Source organism: Scyliorhinus canicula, chromosome 1 (assembly GCF_902713615.1).
Source record: "Scyliorhinus canicula chromosome 1, sScyCan1.1, whole genome shotgun sequence".
NCBI lineage: Eukaryota > Metazoa > Chordata > Chondrichthyes > Carcharhiniformes > Scyliorhinidae > Scyliorhinus > Scyliorhinus canicula.
In genome coordinates this window covers 186,374,399-186,390,024 of record NC_052146.1, presented here as the reverse complement: position 1 = coordinate 186,390,024, position 15,626 = coordinate 186,374,399, and the positions used below count along the sequence as shown (strand labels likewise).

Below are 15,626 nucleotides of genomic sequence, written 5' to 3'. Positions count from 1 at the left end.
TTACATTAACACTGTAATGAAGTTACTGTGAAAAGCCCCTAGTCGCCACATTCTGGCACCTGTTCGGGTACACGGAGGGAGAATTCAAAATGTCCAAATTACCTAATAGCACGTCTTTCAGGACTTGTGGGAGGAAACCGGAACACCTGGAGGAAACCCACGAAGACACGGGGAGAAAGTGCAGACTCCGCACAGACAGTGACCCAAGCCGGGAATCGAACCTGGGACCCTGGTGCTGTGAAGCCATAGTGCTAACCACGTTACCGTGCTGCACATATCGGAGATCCCCGGCGTCTTCAAGGACCAACCCAGGATGATGGGTTGGTGCTTGGGGGATAAGGGGTGCCCAGCTGAGGTCCTGGCTGATGACACCAGTGCGGAGGCTGGATACTGAGGCGGAGACCCGATATAATGAAGCTCATGCTGGCAGCCGTGCTGTCATTGAGCAGAGCATCAGACTGCTCAAAATGCAGTCCGATGCCTGGACCGCTCAGTATACCCCCCAGAGGCTCCCCACTTTGAGTTGGTCTACTGTGCCCTCCGCAACCTGGCACAGCAGCGAGGTGACATGCGGCCTTGTCTGAAGAGGAGGAGGTGGGCCTAGAGGGGATAGAGGATGAGCCCAGGGAGGACTCGCAGGAGGAGCTGGAAGGTGGAGGACCAGTGTCGGCAAAGGTTCAGCATGCCTGGAGGACCGGGGAGGCCCTCCTGCTCACCCCGATTCTCATAGGGCGAGGCTTTGTACGGCAGCTGCCCCTGCCACCGCGCCCCCCCCCCCCCCCCCCCCTATATTCCCTCCAGCGCTTCCTCCTCCCTGACAGTGCTCGTAGGGCTTTGGGGGTCTCCATGGGATGGAGGAACATCTGGAATGAGTTCTTGAGGCTGCTGAGTCATCTGGCTCGGCCAGTCCCGGCAGCTCCCTGTTGTCTGCACCATGGTGTGAACGCCCTTAGCGATGGTCCTCAGTGACTGGGCTATGCTCTGCAGTGCATCGGCAATGCCCACCTGCGTCTGGGACATGTCCCTCAGTGACTGGAACAGGATGTCGAGGCCCTCCGCCATGGTCACCACAGACTGGGCCATGCCCCTCAGTGACTGGAACAGGATGTCGAGGCCCTCCGCCATGGTCACCACAGACTGGGCCATGTCCCTCAGTGACCGGAACAGGATGTCGAGGCCCTCCGCCATGGTCACCACAGACTGGGCCATGTCCCTCAGTGACCGGAACAGGATGTCGAGGCCCTCCGCCATGGTCACCACAGACTGGGCCATGTCCCTCAGTGACTGGAACAGGATGTCGAGGCCCTCCGCCATGGTCACCACAGACTGGGCCATGCCTTGGGCATCACCACTCAAGACGCAGACGTCATGTTCCAGGTTTTCCACAGTGGTCACCACCGTAACAGTATTGGCCTCAGTGCTATAATTTGTCGGCATCATCTATAATGCCTGTAGCCTTTCAGACTCCTCCAATCGGTTATGGACTCGCTGGTATGTCACTGACGTTCCCTCCTGAATCTCATGGCCATGTCCGAGCATCTGCATCAGCTCTAGGATAACCTTGACCAGCGGCTCGGCATCTGAATGGGACTCAGCGGAGTCCTGGGATCCAGCAGCACTCCGATTGCTGACTCACTTGGATGTTTCTGCCTCAACCTGATGTGCATCGGCGACTGTGGGGTGCTCACCAGATTGTGCCCCAGAAGCCCATCCACTAATGTCGCCCACCGAGGTGCGTGTCTCTGCGCTGGTGGAAGGTGGGGATGATAGCTGTGATGCCTCGATGGCGGTTTGCTCGGAGCTCTCCTTCAAGGTGATCTCTTGGGTGGGGGCGGGAAGACAACTCCTGATGGCCCAGCCCAATCAGATAGAGATCCTGGGAGACAATGGGCATGTGGTCAGTGAGAGGGAAGGATCATTTTGTCTGACATGAACTCATTTGAATCAGGTCATCTGGGTGAAGGGCAGCGAATCTTAACCTCCGAGGCACAGGCCCACCACCCTGTCTGCGACTACTCTCTCCTCGGTCAACCACGTGATCTCCAAGGCCCGCTCTTCTTAGGGGTGGGGGGTGAGGACTCAGATCTCAAGTGCTTTGTTGGGGGGGGGGGGGGGGGATTTAAGGGGTGACAGGCAGAACTGATGCCAAGAGAGAGGTGGTAACTTATTCTTGCAGCTCAGTGGAGGCCGTCAGTCTTCTTCTGACATTGTACAGCAGTCCTCCTCCTCCTTCTCATGCTGCCCGCACTGACAGCCACAGCCACTGCCACCCAGGCAGTATTGGCGACTCTGCTCTGGTCTCCGACCCCCTTGGGAAGCCCGGCCAGGTCGGCATCCCCAAAGTGAGGAGCAGGTCATGCTGGTGTGTTGACTGGAGTGAGTGTTGAGGGAGCATTTAAAAGCAGCTCTCTCTTGTTAGTGGTGAGGCGCCGAAATCTGGTGAATCAGACGGCGAGACAGCCAGTAATGGTGGGAAGCTCATAGGGCTCATTTCTGTCACTAAGTGCCGTTAAATACGGACCGCGATCTTGCCAACGCGGCCATCGAGAAACACCCTGCCAATGGCATCCAAAATTACACTTAGAAATGTTTCCACTAAATCATGCCCAGGAAAGCTTTATTCTAGGAGGGGTACACAAGCTGCTGGTGGATCTGAAAGGGAGCATGCATTTAAGTAAAGTTTGGGAACCACTGACCTAGCCAACCGACAGCATGGTCACCAAACTGTGGGGTGAATGAACTGGGGTCTGCACAAGACGCCAGAGTTGGAGGGTTGTAGGGCTGGAGTCCCAGATATCGGGAGTGACAATGTCATGGAGAAATTTGAAAACAAGAATGAGAGTTCTAATATACTTTAATCAGCTCACGAAGGGTGTCATGGTTGTGCAGTGGTTAGCACTACTGCCTCACGGCACCGAGGACCCGGGTTTGATCCCGGCCCCGAGTCACTGTCAGTGTAGAGTTTGCACATTATCCCCATGTCTGCGTGGGTCTCACCCCTCCAACCCAAAGATGTGCAGGGTAGGTGGATTGGCCATATCTTTTTATTAAAACAGTAAAATATATATACAAGACCAAACGGTACAAACACATTTTGCATTGGAGAAACAGGGTACCCTCCCCTTTGTACCAATGTAAGGGGAGGGAGGTAGGATACTCTGATTATTAAAACAGTTCACGACACAGTAGTACAAAAATAACGGTACAAGCACTAAATTGCTTCTTAATTGGAATTTTTATTTTTCAAATAACCTTAATCAGCTCACTAAACGCAGGGATAATGTCAACTTTCTTGACGTACAGCAGCTGCCAATACTGTAGTACCATTTTAGTTGTAAGGTACATTATAAATCACCGAAATCAATACAAAAATTGAATGTTTCATCAGCTGCATTTTGAGTGGCTTTCAATTTGGTTCTTTTGATATAAGATGACTAATGTTACTACAAACTATTAGCATGTGTCCATTCATCCATCACAATATCAGAAACTTTGACAAATAGCTATCTTCTTTAAAAAAAAATTTTTTTTTTTTTAAATTTAGAGTACCCAATTAATTTTTTCCAATTAAGGGGCAATTTAGCGTGTTCAATCCACCTACCTTGCACATCTTTGGGTTGTGGGGGCGAAACCCATGCAAACACGGGGAGAATGTGTAAACTCCACACGGACAGTGACCCAGAGCCGGGATTGAACCTGGGACCTCAGCGCCGTGAGACTGCAGTGCTAACCCACTGAGCCACCGTGCTGCCCTTCTTCTTTAAAATTAATCAAATTCCAATGTTCAGAAGTTTACAGGTGGTTAGATATCTGTTGGACGTCCTGAAGTATTGAGACAAAGGCAAAGATTCGCTGCTGTCCTCTAGAATTTATTATTTTTCTTGCTTGACATTTAATTCTGTAGGTGGAAGGAAATCATGTAGAGTCTTCTAGATTTTTACAAGACTCTAAATTACTTTAACACCAGAGGCATCATTGGGAAAAGAAAATTAAAGAGACTAAGAGAAAATTATGCACAAATGTTTCTTAATCTAACTTTAGCTCATGAAAAATTATTTGTATAGTCCTAGTCAGTGGCTGTATACAGTGAACACAAAAGGGGAAACATTAAATCAGGCTAAAACATAAAGCTCATTCCATAACCTGCAGGAAAACCTATCTTGGTATCAGAATACTTTTAAAGATAGTCGGAAGCATGCCCATTTTTCCATGACTGAATAACCCACAAAAGAAATTACAGAAATAAAAACATTTCCTTGAAATGTGTGGTATTCTCCCAGCATGTCAGTACAGCGGCAAGTACGTTCACGTATAATGCACTGAAAATTCTTTTACAAACTTTAGCATATGGACACTGTATTTGATATTACATTTTGTACTCCAGAGCATATACATTTATTGAAAACCCTCATGCACATACCAATACAATAGGAACACCATCACCTTTGAGTAGTTAGAAACATAAAAACATCTCCCCGTGTCTGCGTGGGTTTCGCCCCCACAACCCAAAGATGTGCAGAGTAGGTGGATTGGCCATGCTAAATTGCCCCTTAATTGGAAAAAATAATTGGGTAATCTAAATTTTTTTTTAAAAGAAATATAAAAACAAATAGGAACTTCTGTAGGGATTTTAAAAGGAAAAAGAGTAAGAAACATTAGCCTTGACCCTCCAGAGAGAGAGAGTCTGGGGAAGTAATAATGGAAAATAAGGAAACAGTGGACAAACTGAACAGATGTTTTCAGAGAGTCATACAGTACAGAAGAGGCCCTTCGGTTCACCGACAAGACTACACTAAATCTACACTAATCCCATTTCCGGCACTTTGCCCATAGCCTGGAATGTTATGGCATTTCAAGTGCTCATCCATGTACTTTTTAAAAGCTGTGAGTTTCCCCGCATCTACTACTCTCACATGCAGTGCATTCTAGACTCCCACCATCCTCTGGGTGAAACCCTTTTTCCTCAAATTCCCCTAAACCTCCTGCTCCTCACCTTAAAATTATGCCCCCTCTATATTGACCCTTCAACTAAGGATAACAGCTGCTTTCTATCCACCCTGTCCATACTCCTCATAATCGTGTACACCTCAATCAGGTACCCCTCAGCCTTCTATGCTCTAAAGAAAACAGCCCGAGCATATCCAGCCTCTCTTCATAGCTCAAATGCTCCATCCCAGGCTACATCCTAGTGAATCTCCTCTGCACCCTCTCCAGTACAATCACATCATTCCTATAGTGAGGAGACCGAACTGCACACAATACAGTACTCCAGCTGTGGCCTAACTGAAGTTTTGTAAAGCTCCAACGTAACCTCCCTACTCTTAAAATCTATGCCACGACTGAAAAAAGGCAAATGTAATAATAATAATAATAATAATAATAATAATAATAATCGCTTATTGTCACAAGTAGGCTTCAATTAAGTTACTGTGAAAAGCCTGTAGTTGCCATTCCGGCGCCTGGTTGGGGAGGCCGGTAGGGGAATTGAACTCACGCTGCTGGCATTGTTCTGCATTACAAGCCAGCTGTTATCCAACTGTGCTAAACCAGCCACGGTCCCATCTGTTTTCTGTCTGCCTTCACTGTAGAGGATGCAAATAACATCCCAGAAATAAGTGTAAGTCAGGTGAAAGGTAGAGAGGAAATTAAAACAATAAGAATCACCAGGGAATGGGCACTGAGAAATGTATTGCAACTAAAAGCTAACAAGTCTCTATATCCTGATGGACTTCATCCTAGGGTTTGAAAGGAAGTGGCTGCTGCAATAGATGCATTGGTTTTAATTTTCTAAAATTCAACAGATTCTGAAAAGGTCAGACGAGATTTAAAAATAGCAAATGTGACTCCTCTATTCAAGAAGGAAGGGAGACAGAAAGCGGGAAACTACCGGCCAATGAGCTTAACATCTGTCATTGGGAAAATAGTAGAATTAATTATTACAGAGGTTATAGCAGGGCAGATAGAAAATATCAATGTTTGCAGGCAGAATCGACATGGTTTTGTGAAAGGGAAATGATTTGTGACTAATTTATTGGAGTTCTTTGAAGTAACACGCAACATGGATAGAGGGGAACCTATGGATGTCCTGTGTCTAGATTCCTAGAGGGCATTTCATAATGTGCCACATCAAAGGTTACTGTACAAAATAAGAGTTTACAGTGCAACGGTATCATATTAAACCAGGGGCTGGTTTAATACAGGGCTAAAGTGCTGGCTTTTAAAGCAGACCAAGGCAGGCCAGCAGCATGTTTCAATTCCTGTACCAACCTACCCGAACAGATGCCGGAATGTGATGACTAGGGGCTTTTCAAAGTAACTTCATTTGAAGCCTACTTGTGACAATAAGCAATTTTCATTTAATTTTCATTTCATTAGCATGGATGCAGGATCGGCTAGCTAACAGGAAGCAGAGAATGGACATGAATGGGTCATTTTTAATCTCTTTTTTATTATTGTCACAAGTAGGCTTAAATTAACACCGCAATGAAGTTACTGTGAAAATCCCCTAGTCGCCACACTCTGGCGCCTGTTCGGGTACACGGAGGGAGAATTTCAGAATGGCCAAATTACCTAACAGCACGTCTTTCGGGACTTGTGGGAGGAAACCAGAGCACCCAGAGGAAACCCACACAGACACAGGGAGAACATGCAGACTCCGCACAGGCAGTGACCCAAGCTGGGAATCGAACCTGGGACCCTGGCGCTGTGAAGCACAGTGCTCACCACTATGCTACTGTGCAGGTTGGCAAGATGCAACAAGTAGAGTGCCACAGGGATAAGTGCTGGGACCTCAACTGTTTATAATTTATATCAATGACTTGAATGAAAGGACCAAAGGCGTGGGTGTTAAATTTGCTGATGACAGAAAGATGGGGAGGAAGGTAAATTGTGAGAATGACACAAGAAGTCTAAAAAGGGATATAGATAGGTTAAGTAAGTGGGCAAACATTTTGCAGATGGAGCATAATGTTGAAAATGTGAACATGTGCACTTTAGCTGGAAGAATAGAAACGCTGTATGTTATTTAAATTAAGAGGGATCAGAGAACTCTGAGGTGCAGAGATCCGGGTATCCTGGTACATGAATCACAAAAGGTTAGTCTGCAGGTACAGCACATGATTAGGAAGGTAAATGGAAAGTTGTAATTTATTGCAATAGAATATAAAAGGATGTTTTTCTATAGTTGTACAGGGGGTGGCGAGACCATATCTGGAGAACTGTATACTGTTTTATTTAAGAAAGGGAGTATATAGAAATGATTTGTAGGAAAATGTAACTGGTCTGATTAGTAAGGTTGCGGATGACACAAAGGTTGGTGGAATTGCGGATGGTGATGAGGACTGTCAGAGGATACAGATCGGTTGGAGACTTGGGCGGAGAGATGGCAGATGGAGTTTAATTTGGACAAATGTGAGGTAAAGCATTTTGAAAGATCTAATGCAGGTAGGAAATATACAGTAAATGGCAAAACCCTTAAGAGTATTGACAGGCAGAGGAATCTGGGTATACAGGTCCACAGGTCATTGAAAGTGGCAATGCAGGTGGACAAGGTAATCAAGAAGGCATAAGGCATGCTTGTCTTCATCGGCCAGGACATTAAGTATAACACTTAGCAAGCATGCTGCAGCTGTATAGAACCTTAGTTAGGCCACACTTGGAATATAATATTCAATTTGGTCGTCACACTACCAGAAGGATGTGGGGAGAGGTATAGAAGATGTTTACCAGGATGATGCCTGGTACGGAGGGCATTAGCTATGAGAAGAAACTTGGTTTGTTCTCACTAGAACAATGGAGAGTGAGGGCGATCTGATAGAAGTCTCAAAACTATGAGAGGCATGGACAGAGTGGATAGGCAAAAGCTTTTTCCCAGGGTGGAAGAGTCAATTACTAGGTGTTTTAACCTGGTGTTGTAAGACTTCTTACTGTGCTCACCCCAGTCCAACGCCGGCATCTCCACATCATCTCAATTACAAGGGGCATAGGTTTAAGGTGTGAGGGGTAAAGTTTAGAGGAGATGTGCGAAGGAAGTTTTTTCACACAGAGGGTAGTGGGTACCTGGAACTCGCTGCCGGGGGAGGTGGTGAAAGGTACGATTGTGAAATTTAATGAACATCTTGACAAATACATGGGAATAGAGGAATACAGAACCTGTAAGTGTGGAAGGTTTTAGCTTAGACAGGCAGCATGGTCGGCATAGGCTTGGAAGACCAAAGGGCCTGTTCCTGTGCTGTACTTTTCTTTCATTCTCTGCTGATATAAATGCATTGAAGCAGTTCAGAGAAGGTTCACTTAACTGATACCTGTAATGGCTCCTATGAACAAAGGTTGGGCCAGTATCCACTGGAGTTTAGAAAGGTGAGAGGTGATCTTACTGAAACATAAAAGAGCCTGAGTGAACTTGACAAGGTGATGCTGAAAAGATGCTTCCTCTTGTGGGAGAGACTAGAATTAGTGGACACAGTTTAAAAATAAGGGGTCACCCATTTAATACAGAGATGATGACAATTTGTTGCTCTCAGAGAGTTGTTAGTCTGGGAGCTCTCTTCCCCAGAGAGCGTTAGAGACAGGGTCATTGAATACTTCTTTAAAAATAAATTTACCGTACTCAATTCTTTTTTTCCCCAATTAAGGGTCAATTTAGCATGGCCAATTCACCACCCTGCACATCTTTGGGTTGTGGGTGTGAGACCCATGCAGTCATGGGGAGAATGTGCAAACAGTGACCCAGGTCCGGGATCGAACCTGGGACCTCGGTGCCGTGAGGTAGCAGGGTTAACCATTACGCCACTGTGCTGATCCATCATTGAATACATTCAAGGCAGAGGTAGAAAGATTCCTGGCTAACAAGGGAGTCAAAAGATATTAAGGATGCGGCTGGAATGTGGCATTGAGGTCACATTTATATCAGCCATGATCTTATTGGACAATGGAACATTTTCGGGGACTGAATGGCCTACTCGTGCTTTGTGTGTTCCCTGCAAGCCACACACCATCCTGACTTGAACATTATCACTGTTCCTTCTCATTGCTGGGTCAAAATCCTGGAACCACTCCCTCACAGTGTTGTGGGTGTTCCTACAACACATGGACTGCAGCAGTTCACCACTACCTTCTCAAGGTCAAATAAGGTTGGGCAATAAATGCTGGTCTAGCCAACGATGCCTACATCCCAATGAACAATTTTTTAAAAAAAGTGTGCTGAGAATTTCTTATTTTCCTAAAATAAAATTCTTTAGGATTTACGTGCGTTTTCTTCTTGGTTTTTGATACTCAAAAAAAATCGCAGCGTGTCAAAAACCCGAATGCAATTTCAAAGGCAAGAATTATAAAGGATAATTTATCGCCATTGCATAAATTTGTCAAATTTTTAAGGATACAGTGATACTGCCACCACTGTTATGTAAATGCTTCACAGGTTTGTTGGGCATCACACCCAGACAAAAGTTTCACCATAATTCAAGGACACTGGGGGGGGGGGGTGTGTGTGGGGGGGGGGTGTGGGGGGGGGGGGTGTGGGGGGGGGGGGGGTGGGGGGGGGGTGTGGGGGTGTGGGGTGGGGGGGGGGGTGGGGGGGGTGTGGGGTGGGGGGGTGGGGGGGGGTGTGGGGGTGGGGGGGGTGTGGGGGGGGTTGTGGTGTGGGGGGGTGGGGGGGGGTGTGTGGGGTGGGTGGGGGGGTGTGTGTGTGGGGTGTGTGGGTGGGGGGGGGTGTGTGGGGGGTGGGTGGGGGGGGTGTGTGTGGGGTGGGTGGGGGGGGTGTGTGTGGGGTGGGTGGGGGGGGTGTGTGTGGGGTGGGTGGGGGGGGGTGTGGGTGGGGTGGGTGTGTGTGGGGTGGGTGGGGGGGTGTGTGTGGGGTGGGTGGGGGGGGTGTGTGTGGGGTGGGTGGGGGGGTGTGTGTGGGGTGGGTGGGGGGGTGTGTGTGGGGTGGGTGGGGGGGTGTGTGTGGGGTGGGTGGGGGGGGTGTGTGTGGGTGTGTGGGGGGGGGGGGTGTGTGTGGGGTGTGTGGGGGGGGGGTGTGTGTGGGTGGGGGGGGGTGTGTGTGGGTGGGGGGGGGGTGTGTGGGGGGGGGGTGTGTGGGGGGGGGGTGTGTGTGGGGGGGGGGGGGGTGTGTGTGGGGGGGTGGGGGGGTGTGTGTGGGGGGGTGTGTGTGGGGTGGGTGGGGGGGGTGTGTGTGGGGTGGGTGGGGGGGGGGGTGTGTGTGGGGTGGGTGGGGGGGGGGTGGGTGTGGGTGTGTGGTGGGGGGGGGTGTGTGGTTGGGGGGGGGGGGGTGTGTGGTGGAGGAGGGGGGGGTGTGTGGTGGAGGAGGGGGGGGTGTGTGGTGGAGGAGGGGGGGTGGGTGGAGGAGGGGGGGGTGGGTGGAGGAGGGGGTGGAAGAGACACGAAAAAAATTAAAACTGGTACTGAGTGTGGTACAACTCGTCCGGAATACAACAGGGGTGTTGCATTACTTTCTTTTTTTAAACCTCGAAACAATGAGATGTTTGATCAAAGGATCGGTAATTCTTGAGAAAACTAAACCTCAAATGTTCATTTTTTTTTTTAAATCTGACAGAATTTCACATTTTAAGGAACAATGGCAACAGGCCCAGCAAAAGATCCATTGAAAAACGCGCGTTACAACACATCTGTAGTCTGCCCTTTCTAGATTCCAGTTTATTTGGAACAAATCCAAGCGCTTTGAAGTGTTCCACACAAAGGTAAATTGCTCACTTTTTTGCTCGCCTCATCGGACAGTTCACTGCCCACCATTTAAGACCCAAAGAATGAGATGGGTGATTGTTAGAAGTACACTTGAAAAGTCAACATTAAAAAACACACAGGCAAAGTAAAGGGTTTCAAGGACATACCGGGCTACCAAGCGGGAAAAATCCTCTTTAAGTCTTTTTCGGAGTGTGGGAGGGACGGACAACGCTTCACCATGGGAACCGAATCGACTCGCTTAAAGTGAGCTTGTAAATATGTCGAAAGCTAATATTATTTTTAATATTATTCGTGTTTCAAGGTGCAAACAGCAACAGAGCGATAAAAATAAACTTTTTTTTTCCCAACAGAAACATTCTCACCTCCGCCCCTCCCCCTTCTCTCACCTCACGTTATCTTCTTCCCCAAAACTCTCTCTTATCGGAATAAGAAGCAGTGAGGTTCATGGCTCCATTGTATCGTGTCAGTATCACAATGAACCGGCGACTGATACTCCACCGCTTTGTTACAATGTAGCGGGCGAGTGTTGCTCACCATTCAATCAAACCGAGGTTCCCACCTCTGAACTCCACCAAGCATAAGCCAACCTCCCCTCTCTCACTCCCCTCTCCCCATACAGAAACCAGGCAAGCTCGACAACTCCATCCTGCTAAAACTGCCCTTTTGTGATTGCAACCCCTGCTGGCTTGGAGGAATACTCATACCTTGCACAATTTTAAAATAGTAAGAAGTTTTAAAACTTCTTTAAAACGGCAAGCAGGACGCTGGTTTGAAGTGTGTCTACTTCAACGCCAGGAGCATCCGGAATAAGGTGGGTGAGCTTGCAGCATGGGTTGGTACCTGGGATCTCGATGTTGTGGCGATTTCGGAGACATGGGTAGAGCAGGGACAGGAATGGTTGTTGCAGGTTCCAGGATTTAGATGTTTCTGTAAGAACAGAGAAGATGGTAAAAGAGGGAGGGGTGTGGCATTGTTAATCAAGGAAAGTATTACGGGGGTAGAAAGGACGCTTGAAGACTCGTCTACTGAGGCAGTATGGGCCGAGGTTAGGAACAGTAGAGGAGAGGTCACCCTGTTGGGAGTTGTCTATAGACCTCCGAATAGTTCCAGAGATGTAGAGGAAAGGATTGCAAAGATGATTCTTGACAGGAGCGAGAGTAACAGGGTAGTTGTTATGGGGGACATTAACTTTCCAAATATTAACTGGAAATACTATAGTTCGAGTACTATAGATGGGTCAGTTTTTGTGCAGTGTGTGCAGGAGGGTTTTCTGACACAGTATGTAGACAGGCCAACAAGGGGCGAAGCCACATTGGATTTGGTACTGGGTAATGAACCCGGCCAGGTGTTAGATTTAGATGTAGGTGAGCACTTTGGTGATAGTGGTCACAACTCGGTTATGTTTACTTTAGCAATGGGCAGGGATAGGTATATACCGCAAGGCAAGAATTATAGCTGGGGGAAAGGCAATTATGATGCTATTCGGCAAGATTTAGGATGTATAGGATGGGGAAGGAAACTGCAGGGGATGGGTACAATCGAAATGTGGAGCTTTTTCAAGGAACAGCTACTGCGTGTCCTTGATAAGTATGTACCTGTCAGGCAGGGAGGAAGTTGTCGAGCAAGGGAACCATGGTTTACTAAGGAAGTTGAAGCACTTGTCAAGAGGAAGAAGAAGGCTTATGTTAGGATGAGACATGAAGGCTCAGTTAGGGCACTTGAGAGTTACAAGTTAGCCAGGAAGGACCTAAAAGGAGAGTTAAGAAGAGCGAGGAGAGGACACGAAAAGTCGTTGGCGGATAGGATCAAGGAAAATCCTAAGGCTTTCTATAGGTATATCAGGAACAAAAGAATGACTAGAGTAAGATTAGGGCCAATCAAGGATAGTAGTGGAAAGTTGTGTGTGGAATCAGAGGAGATAGGGGAAGCATTAAATGGATATTTTTCGTCAGTGTTTACACTGGAGAAAGACAATGTTGTCGAGGAGAACACTCAGGTTCAGTCGACCAGGCTAGATGGAATTGAGGTTCAAAAGGAGGAGGTGTTAGCAATTTTTGAAAATGTCAAAATAGATAAGTCCCCTGGGCCAGATGGGATTTATCCTAGGATTCTCTGGGAAGCCAGGGAGGAGATTGCAGAGCCTTTGTCCTTGATCTTTATGTCGTCTTTATCGACAGGAATAGTGCCGGAAGACTGGAGGATAGCAAATGTTGTCCCCTTGTTCAAGAAGGGGAGTAGAGACAACCCTGGTAATTATAGACCTGTGAGCCTTACTTCGGTTGTGGGTAAAATGTTGGAAAAGGTTATAAGAGATAGGGTTTATAATCATCTTGAAAAGAACAAGTTGATTAGCGATACTCAACACGGTTTTGTGAAGGGTAGGTCATGTCTCACAAACCTTATTGAGTTTTTTGAGAAGGTGACCAAACAGGTGGATCAGGGTAAAGCTGTTGATGTGGTGTATATGGATTTCAGTAAGGCGTTTGATAAGGTTCCCCACGGTAGACTATTGCAGAAAATAAGGAAGTATGGAATTGAAGGTGATTTAGCGGTTTGGATCAGTAATTGGCTATCTGAAAGAAGACAGAGGGTGGTCTCTGATGGCAAATGTTCATCCTGGAGTTCAGTTACTAGTGGTGTACCGCAAGAATCTGTTTTGGGGCCACTGCTGTTTGTCATTTTTATAAATGACCTGGAAGAGGGTGTAGAAGGATGGGTTAGTAAATTTGCAGATGACACAAAGGTCGGTGGAGTTGTGGATAGTGCTGAAGGATGTTATAGGATACAGCGGGACATAGATAAGCTGCAGAGCTGGGCTGAGAGGTGGCAGATGGAGTTTAATGCGGAAAAGTGTGAGGTGGTTCACTTTGGAAGGAGTAACAGGAATGCAGCTAATACTGGGACTTTACTGGGCTAATGGCAAGATTCTTGGTAGTGTAGATGAACAGAGAGATCTCGGCATCCAGGTACATAAATCCCTGAAAGTTGCCACCCAGGTTAATAGGGCTGTTAAGAAGGCATATGGTGTGCTAGCCTTTATAAGCAGGGGAATTGAGTTTCGGAACCACAAGGTCATGCTGCAGCTGTACATAACTCTGGTGCGGCCACACCTGGAGTACTGCGTGCAGTTCTGGTCACCACATTATAGGAAGGATGTGGAAGCTTTGGAAAGGGTTCAGAGGATATTTACTAGGATGTTGCCTGGTATGGAGGGAAGGTCTTACGAGGAAAGGCTCAGGGAATTGAGGTTGTTTTCGTTAGAGAGGAGAAGGCTGAGAGGTGACTTAATAGAGACATATAAGATAGTCAGAGGGTTAGATAGGGTGGACAGTGAGAGTCTTTTTCCTCGGATGGTGATGACCAACACGAGGGGACATAGCTTTAAATTGAGGGGTGATAGATATAGGACAGATGTCAGAGGCAGTTTCTTTACTCAGAGAGTAGTAGGGGTATGGAACGCCCTGCCTGCAATAGTAGTAGACTCGCCAACTTTAAGGGCATTTAAGTGGTCACTGGATAGACATATGGATGAAATGGAATAGTGTAGGTCAGATAGGCTTCAGATGGTTTCACAGGTCGGCGCAACATCGAGGGCCGAAGGGCCCGTACTGCGCTGTAGTGTTCTATGTTCTATGTTCTAAAACACCAGGTTAAAGTCCAACAGGTTTGTTTGGAATCATGAGTTTTCATCACTCACCCGATGAAGGAGCTGCGCTCCGAAAGCTAGTGATTCGAAATAAACCTATTGGACTTCAACCTGGTGTTGTAAGATTTCTTACTGTGTAACTGCCGGTATTTCCACATCAATTTTAAAATACCCAAATTATGCCTTCCGGTCTCCAGAGATGTGCTTCAGCATCCCTTGGAATTAAGTCCTTACTCACACTGACTCCATGGGAACATCCAATGAGCTTCTCCTGCTCCCAAGACCCTCCTAAATAGACTCCAGACACTTAGCTGAATAGTTACCCAGGAAATGTTAGGCAGAACATTTGTAGTCTACCATCTGGTAACTATACAACTGCATTGCTTAACCCACTACTCCTGTTGACCCCCACCCCAACTATCCCCCCCCAAATCTGCAGCTGATCTGACCTGACTAGCCCCACAATCTGACTTCCCTACTGACCCCGACCCGACTTAACCATCCTACCCAGCTGCCACAATCCGCTGTACTACCCTACCTACTTTTCTCACCCACCTTACCCCCTTACCTTACCCACCTGACCCATTCAGCCATACAGTCGTGCCCGAATACAATGAGTAGCTTTTGGATATTTAAACTATTGCTTACCAGAGTACATAACTACTTCTGTAAAAAGGCTGCTGCTCCCTCTGGGGATTTCTGGATAGCTCAGCATAACACCAACAGGGCAGGATTGATTACTGTTCTGGCTGAGGTAACCTCGGAACCTACCTCCTTGTCCTGCTCTTTAGAGTGGATGGCAATGGCAAAGCACCTCCCTGATGCGCTATCAATTGTACTAAAGACACGAATGGGTACAAGAGAGGCTTTATTACAGTTAGATGTTTATCTTCCGACTGCAGCTGGTAGAATGGCTGCTCAGGAGAACTCATACATATTTATACGGCTCCTTGTGGGCGGAGCTAGCCGGCAGGGGCTACCGGCGAACCTGTAGTACAGGTACTGCTGTACATCCCCTAATACAGGCACACACACAATTACACAGTGGATCACCACATTCACCCCCTGTTAAAAATGAGTCCGGCGGGGGTGGTGTGGAACTATATACAAAATGTGAATTATTTACAGAGGAGAGGAAAAAAAATTATGTGTCCATCTTGTAACCCGGTGCCCGTCAGAGGTTAAGTCTGTCCGGTGGTCTGACGGTTCGCTGGGGGCGACGTAACAGTGGTGGCGAAGTCTGTACAGGCGGTGGCGGCATCGACGGCGTCGGTGCTGG

At 47.5% G+C, this 15,626-nt stretch overlaps 1 protein-coding gene across 9 annotated transcripts in view; it reads right to left on the bottom strand.

Annotated features, from left to right (window-relative positions):
• ninl (ninein-like) overlaps positions 1-11,261 on the bottom strand; it is a 132,612-nt gene extending 121,351 nt beyond the window's left edge. For 6 of the 9 annotated variants that reach the window (XM_038804603.1, XM_038804663.1, XM_038804635.1 and 3 more), the window contains exon 1: positions 11,088-11,261. The gene's annotated coding sequence lies outside the window, so the exon portion shown is untranslated. Of the gene's footprint in view, positions 1-10,847; positions 10,968-11,063 lie in introns of those variants that run through there. The other 3 variants (XM_038804611.1, XM_038804628.1, XM_038804619.1) reach the window with 3 other exon arrangements.
• Positions 11,262-15,626: the final 4,365 nt, after the last annotated feature.